The 9,125-nt window shown below is 39.0% G+C and overlaps 1 long non-coding RNA gene across 1 annotated transcript; it reads right to left on the bottom strand.

Moving 5' to 3' along the window:
- Nucleotides 1-512: 512 nt before the first annotated feature.
- Nucleotides 513-5,675, bottom strand: LOC119915258. The gene is made up of 3 exons (XR_005446926.1): nt 4,982-5,675; nt 4,803-4,813; nt 513-642 (listed from the first exon to the last, which is right to left on the bottom strand). It is a non-coding gene; the product is annotated as an uncharacterized LOC119915258 (long non-coding RNA).
- Between the last annotated feature and the right edge of the window lie 3,450 nt (nt 5,676-9,125).

Below are 9,125 nucleotides of genomic sequence, written 5' to 3'. Positions count from 1 at the left end.
CCCAGTAATAAGTAACGTAATATTGTTACGTTTTAAATTAGTAATAAGTAAAAACTAACCCATTACAATTTCTGAGTAATTTGTCCAACACTGCAGCTAGATATGTCATTTAAACTGATGTGCCGTGAGGACAGAGTGCTGCTTTCTGCTCCCTGGTTGCTCGCGCATCTCTGTGATGACGTTGCACAGAAACCCGTCTATATCTCCAATCCATGATGCCATGGTTCTCCTTTATTTCCATGTTTATTTATTTCCAGCAGGTTAGCTAACTGCAGTTCATTAAATCTGCAAATGATTTAGTGCCAATTTTTTCTGCTAATAAATTTTATTTTGTTTTTTGCCAGCCAAAATTGGTTAATGTGAATCACAGATGACCCTTGCAGACCAAGCTATCCAGCTCCATCCTCTCTTCCACATATGGTCACATCTGGTTCCTAAAAACCAAGATGGCAAAAGCCAAAATGCCAATTTTAAGGCTTTAACACGATGCCGTGCACAAATTAACGGGTGACGTCCACTTCTTTTATATAGTATGGGACAAATACTCTCACCTGCCACCATGAGGGTGAAGTCAAATCCTTTTTTCACGGACTTCCTGTGCACCTGGTTGGGCAGCGTCGCGAATCCAACATAGTCTTTTTCCTAAAAACCAGAACACACACAAAACACATTAGATCAGTTGTAGAGCTTGTGCTTGTAAAGACAGACAGAAAGATATAGGCTGATTATTTTACTCGGTATCTATCAACAGCATTCGTTCTCTATTCTTATCCATTTTAGCTAATGTATTTCAGAAAATTAACTTTAACTTTGATTATTTTTTTCAGTCCATGGCTTATAGGAATCAAGTGTTTCTGCTAAGATATGCTAAGCTAGCTACAGTTAGCGTATAGCTGGGGTGAGGAAAAAGGGTCCTTCTCCAGCAATAGATATTTTTCATTTACAGAAAACAATGGGAAAATCAATGAGTCCCTCCCCTTCCGGTGAACCACCATGGGATCTTATTTCAGAAAAAATATGTACTTTAGTCAACAGTAAGAGACATTTAATGTTTTGATTCTGTTTGAACTGTGCCCTGAATCACACACGATGTTTGTCAATTTAAAAGATCATTCTGAAAGTCAAGAAAAACTGTCTAAGACTGTGTTATATGTATGTCGTTACAGAAGTTAACATTACTGAAGCTAGCGTCAATAAAGCAAATGTTACTGAAGCTAACGTTACTAAAACAAACATTAGTGAAGCTAACGTTTCTTAAGCAACCGTCACTGAATTTATTAACGCTTTTTACATTCACACACTCAGCGTAAGCACTCAAACAGAAACAGATGTTTTTGCAACAATGGATCAGCCATCAGGGTTCAGTATCTTGCCCAAGGACACTTCGACAGGCCACCTGGAGGAGCCGGGGATTGAACCGCCAATCTTCCAATTAAAAGGCAACCCGCTCTTCCTCCTGAGCCACAGCCACCCCGTAACACAACAGTAAGTAAAGTTAACATCACTGTGAAGCTAACGTTACTGAAGCTAACATCAGAGAGCTTCCATGTGTAGATGATGTGATTGGAGAACCAGGAGTCGTTGGATTAAACACACCAGGTGAGAAACATCTGTGCGTGGAACATAAGTTATGTAGCTAGTAGCAAGCAAACAATGAACGTTAGCTCAGCATTATAGTGGTAACACGTTGGTGACGTATATTGTGCACGACGACAGATGGAGTTCACTGAGCGGTTTCACACAAAACTAAATGTTACTTTACAGTTTTACGACAAACTGCAACTTTCTTGACGGACAAAATTACATTTTAAATTGACAAACATCATGTGTGTCATTCAGGGCACAATTCAAACGGGATAAAAAAATAAGTTGTCTCTTGCTGTTGACTACTGTATAAAAATCTTCCAGAATAAGGTCCCATGATGCAGTAGGGGAAGGACTTTTAGACTCTTTATATACTTAGCTTTAGTTTTAGCTAGCCATGTCTATCTCACAAGCTAGCTTTCAGTTGATATACAATGTCTCACAAAAGTGAGTACTCCCTCACATTTTTGTAAATATTTGATTAGAGTGAGTAATGCAGTAGTACACAGTAAGGATACTGAGTTTTTTGTGTTTTAGGTCTTTTTAAATGTATACGCTGTTTTTATGGAATGTGCACATTACTATAACATAGAATTTTTTATGGTAATAAAAACATTTTGATCGAATATATAATAAGTGCTTTTTGCTTTTGCGGGGCAGCATACGCATACCATAATGGCCGACCCCATTCTGATCTCCCTTACAGCTCTGTGCTGCTGCATGGTACAGCACAGGAGCTGTGTTAGTAGGACATCCCCATGATTCCTTTCATGTATTATTGAAGTGAGGGGGGCGGAGAGAGCCTGAGAGCATGTCCTAAAGGATCTCCAAGTATTCATAATACAGTATGGCAGCATGACAAGAGGAGGGGTGGGCAGTGTGTGCAGTGAACGCAACAATGCAGAGACATACGTGTGCATCTGAGAGGAAGGAAAGCCAAAAACTACAGAACAAAACAGGGTCGAAGGAGGCAGATAGTGTAACAGCTCCACTTGAGAATACAGCAAGCTTTAATACCAAATCTAATGTAGAGTGCATTAGCTGGACTACTTAGGGAGTGACTAAGGACTTGTGTGTGTGTGTGTGTGTGTGTGGACGTGTTTTTCTCTTTGGGTTCGGTGTTGCTTCCATATTGACATTTTGTCTGCGGATGCGATTGCAAGTCACTCCCACACACACATCGCAAAAATACACAGATCCAGACTGCCGGGTAACACCACCACGCCAACTCAGCCTCAGCGCTGCCGTTTAAGACTGGCATGAAAACCATGGAGCAGGATGAAGGCAAACATTATGAAACTGCTTGTGGGAATTTTGAGGATGTATATCTGAAAATAAAGATGCTCACAGTGAAGGCGGTGAGGAGATGCTGTATGTAAGACATATGAAAGTATCTGGTATTTTTCTACCATAAATCTCCTGAGATTCACATTTCCAACTTGCTTTGGGCAACAGTGTTCACATATTTTCCCTGTTTTCTGACCTTAAGTAGTTTTAAGGTTGAAAAAATCATCTTATTCGATAATGTTTCACAGTATTTCATTATATATTTTAAAGCTGAATCCATTAGTTGACTGAGAGAAAAGTAATGGGCAACTATTTTAATGATTACTTAAACTTTACTTTTAAGCAAAAATGGCAAATATTTTTCTAGCTTCTCCAATATGACAATCTGCTGCTTTTATCTGTTTGATATGATCCAAAACTTCATATTTTCCTGTTTTGCTCAGTTGTTCGGACAAAATAAGACATTTGAAGATGTCGTCTTCATGTTTAAAAAGTTTTACAGGCATTTTTCACTATTTTCTGACATTTCATGGGATAAAACTAAAATAGTTACCAGATTATTGACTGTTAGTTGCAGCGCTATGTCATCTCGTTCCAGCGTTTCAGGGAAGCTATATGAAGTATTCAACTGAAATACTCCATGCCCTTTATGGCTGCTCCAAACTCCAAATGTTTAGCTCGACAGATTCTGTATGTTTGGAATAACCTTTAGCATTTAAAATAAAGTTTTGGAGGGTTTGAGCAAAGTTTGCAAGGGTTAAATTCTCCTACTGTATTGTACTGAGAGTATACAGTTTCTATTATCGGACAGTCACATGCACATAATGCACGATAAACCAAATTTACAGTGTTATGTTTTTTAGTGGTCGACTGATGCTGATATTTAGAGAGCAGGGCGGCCAACGTCCAGTATATAACGCCGATATCAAAACAAAGAAATGTAGGGTATAATTCCACTATTCCTGCAGAATACAATCTAATGTAGATGTAATCTCAGCCAGTAACGTGTTGTTTTAGATGGAAGTTTCCTTAATGAATGGAACAGAAACATACTTTAGGTTCTGCTGTAGATTTCAGAGCGTGGCTTATGTGACGTCATTCAGCTGCTTTATTCTCTACAGTATAGCTATAGATATATTTAACAAGCCGGTGATGCTGTCAGATTGGAGCTGCTGTCATTTAGGAGAAACGTGTTCACATTTAGAAAAGACGATGGTGACTGAGGACATTTAGGGCTCCAGACTCACTTTTTCACCACCTTACAAAAACTCAACAAGAGGTAGCGTTAACATTGTTCACCAGCAGCTCACAGACGAGGCTTCCTTCAGATGTATCTGCAGACACTTTCAGTATATCACCCTTGTGAGTGCCGGTATCAGCCGATGCAGATTACCTCAAAATGCCAGATCATTTTTTTTAACTGCTGATAAATCATGCAGAGCTACAACTGATGTTTTCAAATGTCTCCTTTTGTCTAAACCGGTCCAAAACCTGCAGATATTCAGTTTACTTTCAGAAATGACGAATAAGACACAGAAATGTCACAATTGAGCAGCTTGAGTCACTGAATGCTTTTGGCATTTTCAAATGACTGAAATGATAAATCAATTAACAGTAAATAAGATTTTTTTGTTGACTGACTGATTGATTATTCCACCAGTCGTTTCAGTACTAGAATCATTTACAGGTGTGAATAGAAATGGTTGAGTGAGCGTGAGTTTTCTGCATGGTGGTGCAAACTTCTGTTATTTATTCACCAGAATCCATAAAACCTGAATAAACTAAATATCAGTGATGTGTCCACACTGACAGTAAAGACAAAGAGGGGGTCACTGACAGCACTGATCACAGCTGTACAGCCACCAAAAACAAAGGGATGTTATTGGCTGATGCAGGTGCGACACAGCAGGAGGCTGCTGCGCACCTCTTACCTCTCCATCATCTGTGTCAGGAGGCCACATTCCAGGCGACATCAGTCCGTTTGGGGAGCAGATCCCAGGAGGAGAATATCCGGAGGAAGAAATGAAAACAGCATGTTTATTTGTGCAGACTCATTACTCGATGCGTAATTTGACGCGCGGTAGGTTATTAATTACCTGCAGGGACTTACCTGACCGGGGCGCGCGACTCTTGTACCTGCTGTTGGTCGTCATCTTGGACGCAGTTGGTGCTAAATGCGTCCAAACTGAATGAGCTGGGCGGGTCTGGAGCCGCTGGTGCTCCCTTTAAATTAAGGCTGTACAATCTTTCACCGCCACAGCAAGAAGATGAGTCCAACAGCAGCAGCGTTCACGTGTGCAGGAATGAATCTAAATCACAAACAAAACCACAAAATCTTTCATTCTGTCGCCATATTCTGCAAGCCAGATCTGTGTCCTCATGCACGCAGGATGGTCTGCCGACTGTGAGCCGGTTTATTGTGTGAAAAAGTGTTTGCAGTGCAGGTGAGACGCCAGGCGGTGGCAGTATTGCCCTGTTCATGCACAAGAACATCACGTTTACATGATGCCCTGCAATGCTGAATTGTCTGTGCTGCAAGTTCTACATTTATTTTGAATTTCTTCTGATAATAATAATAATAATAATAGTTTATTCATAGTGAACTTTTCAAGCTAAAGGCTTAAATTGCTGAAGCTAAAAGACGAAAAGAGCTTTAAAGATGAATAACAAGCAGCAAAGATCAGCAGTGGAAGCAATACAAGCAACACTACAGTGTAGAAATACTTTGTTCCAAGTAAAAGTACTACATTTAAATTCTTACTTAAGTAACAGTACAAAAGTGTTAGCATCAAATATGCTTAAAGTACAAAAAACAATTTATTTCATATTTATATCCAGTACTGTGCTGACGTTTTGATGATTGTTTGATGCTCTTTTGAAGTCAAATATTGATTTGATTTAAATTTTTCTTCTGTTCACTCACTTTGCCTTGTGTTTATTGATATATAAAATCTATTAACATGTTTATTTTTGAAAGCATATTTTATATTAATAACCTGAATCTGCAAATAACCAATGTCAAATAAATGTAATGTAGAGTAAAAAGTACAATATTTGTTTGTGATGGTACAAAGTAGCATAAAATGGAAAAACTCAAGTAAAGTACATGTACCTCAGAATTGTACTTAAGTACCATACTTGAGTAAACGTACTTAGCTACATTCCACCACTGGCAATTATTACACCTCTAGTGGCAAAAGAAGTCAGGCGACGTAAGGAGGTGGTGGAGTCAAGTAAACTCTGGACTTTTAACCACGAAACCGAGGTTCAAGTGACGTGTGGAAAAAAGTTGAAGTTGTAATTTTTTAAGTTAAATAACGGACGTGCCTACTTAATGTAAGTACTTATTTTAACCCAAACCACCATCTTTTCCCTAAAGCTAAGCTAGTGATTTAGTTGCCTAAACCTAACCATCTAGCGCCGTTTCACAACATTTGCCACGTGTTAAACGTGTTGGTCTGGTACGCCTGTCGCTGTACTGGAACGGTTAAACACTCATACGTGTTGTTTTGAGGAATTAATGTATTTTAACCTTCCAACAGTTTTATACGTAGTTTTGGGACACTTGACAATCGACCCATTTTGTCGTTTAGGTATGACCAAGTGTTGGTGATACTGTTGCTGTTAATATATTTTACTAACCGTAAAATGGAAACATAATGTTTGAAAATACAAACAACAAAGCTCTATGGATCATCACCTGCTGAGGATTATACTGTTTAAAATGACAACTAGGCCATCATTCGTTAGCTAAGCAAACGTTTCTGCAATGAAGTGGTTAAAGATGCCATCTCCAGCTAAGTTTGTAGTGTTTCCATCTGTCTGATTTAAAAGAAGAACCCTGTGAAAGGGTCATAAATACACACTTGGTGGCTACATACTTCATATAATGCTAAAAGGCTAAAGCTAACAGATCCGAGGCAAAAAGCAAGTGTAGCGTAAGGGTGTAGATTTTAATCTAAGGCCTTAGATTACCATTAGTTTGTTCACTGAACAGATATTTTACTGGTATTCCTTGGGGTTTATATTAAAGGTTATTTAAATAACAGCAGATACACAATATATACACATACCCTCACACATCCGAATACAGACATATTTTTAAAGAAAATATCCAACAACAATGCAGTATTGTGTGGCTCGGTGTGAGATGCCACCCACTAGCAGACCTGTGTAACATGTAAGTGTTAGTGAGTTTTACTGTGCTGTAGTTATAGTAACAACAAAAGAGTCTGTCTACGGTTATGTTTTTTTAAATGTATTTTTTCTTAATGAAAAATAAAACTAGACGTCTTTGCCACGAGCCTTCAGCTGCTACCCGGTCAGACATGCCAATCATTTCCCTGCCTCCAGTTTGTCAAAGACAATCCCAGGCTGGATGTGCCTCAGCGGTCAGTGACAGTGAGTTATTCAAACACAACAGCAGGACTAAAACAAGCAAAAAAGAAAAAGACATGAGGTTCGGTGAGATTTGTCCTGCAGGGCTGACAGCTACGTGAGGGAGGAGGAGACAGCAGGGGAACAATGATGAGAGCGGGGAACTGGAGGTGGGAGCCGGGTGCCATAACTGACCCTGTTTCCTGTGCTAGCACACAGGCTGCATGGTGTAGTGGGGGTCAGACAAGGACCGACCTTCCCTCCCACCATCACCAAAATGGATTTCTTCTGATCTCAGTTGGGGGCTCCACAGTGACCTCTGTACACAAACAAAACACTGTAATTGCTCTCTATTTATTTGAAATGCCTACACGGGGCTTTAGCTGGCCCACTTTTGGCATTCGCTGCTCAGTTTTGGTTTCATGCAGTGTGAGGAAGGGATGGCTCAAATGCGATAAACTGGGATTTAACATGAGCTGTTTGGCCTGGAGGTCAAATATGCAGCATAATAATCCAGAGTTTAGTGGTGTAATCTCTCCCAGCTGACATCAAATGCCAAGAAATGTAATCAAAGTATGATCATTAGAGAGTCCAGCCTTCTCCAACAGTAACCAGGCGCTCTGACGTCTCTCTAACGGCACAGTAACTAACATTAATTCAGAAATTATGTCGAAATTAATATTTTTCTTCTAGTCAGATTTTATATTTGAGGGATATTTTAATGCCGGGTTCAGACTACACAATAACTGCCCTACCCGACAGATTTTCACTCCCAACTCATCACATTTGGAGGCTTGTTCGAGACCCACTTTTTAACGCCCTGGGTACCCTTTAGAGTTGTTTTTTGCACATGTAGGGCTCCGCAGTCAAGTTAGTAATACAAATATGTAACGTCCGCTTAGACTTTCCAAATAAAACTTGTGGTAAATTTGTAACGTTGCAATTTGGTTAGGTTTAAGTACAAAAACTACTTGGTTAGATTGAGGAAAATATGCATTTGGTTAAAATAATTATGTTATTTACATTTTAACATATATAAATCACGCAAGTTATGTCACATACATGTGTTTTTCCGTTAACCATTTTCAAAAGACAGCTTGAGAGGCAGTTTTACTGGCACCAATCAGAAACATCAGAACAGCTGTGGCTGGAAAAGGCAAAGGAAGACGTGGTGCACATGAAAAACATGCAAAGCAACAAAATTAATATTATTATTATAAACATTTAGCCAAACTTTTTACAAAAAATATTAGGATGTAACCTCCAATGCAAACATGAACATTTAACTGTAACTGTAATTAATTTACACTTAAGTAGCAAATTAATACTTATACAAAGCAGAAGAACTCTGGAACCAATCCAGGATTGGAGAAACGGAGGTCAAGAGTCGCTCGTTCGAACCCCTCACCAGTCTCTTTTAAACATGGAATCAAAAATGTCTCTAAAATTCTGAAATTACTAGGATTTTCCTGACTATTTCAAGTCAGACTCTAAAAAAACTCCAAACATATATGCATAAAACATTTCTCAGCCTCTTTAGTAATTCCCCTCCTAATATTTTAATGTGATCACCCCCAGGAAGTGTTCAGATCCTAAAGCTGGAGTGCAGGCCCTGTACAAAATGAACGTCCATTAAATTCAAGCACTCACTAAACGAGTTCACAAAGCCTCTCACCTCCATGTAAATCTCTCTGTATTTGAGTTTTCTGAGGCTTCCTTCCTGCACCGGCGAACCAGTAGTCACGTGTTTTATGCCAACCAGCAATGATTGGATTTAATCGGCTGTGTATAAACTGTTATGTATAAACTTCACATTTATAATATAATAACAATCTTTATTTGTAGAGCACTTTTCAAAAACAAGTTACAAAGTGCTT

The sequence above is a fragment of the Micropterus salmoides genome, unplaced genomic scaffold, assembly GCF_014851395.1.
Source record: "Micropterus salmoides isolate LMB-PRFRI ecotype aquatic unplaced genomic scaffold, ASM1485139v1 Ms_hic_scaffold_2017, whole genome shotgun sequence".
NCBI classification, from domain to species: Eukaryota; Metazoa; Chordata; class Actinopteri; order Centrarchiformes; family Centrarchidae; genus Micropterus; species Micropterus salmoides.
Note: the sequence above shows the minus strand (reverse complement) of the source record. Positions and strands in the feature narration are given on the sequence as shown.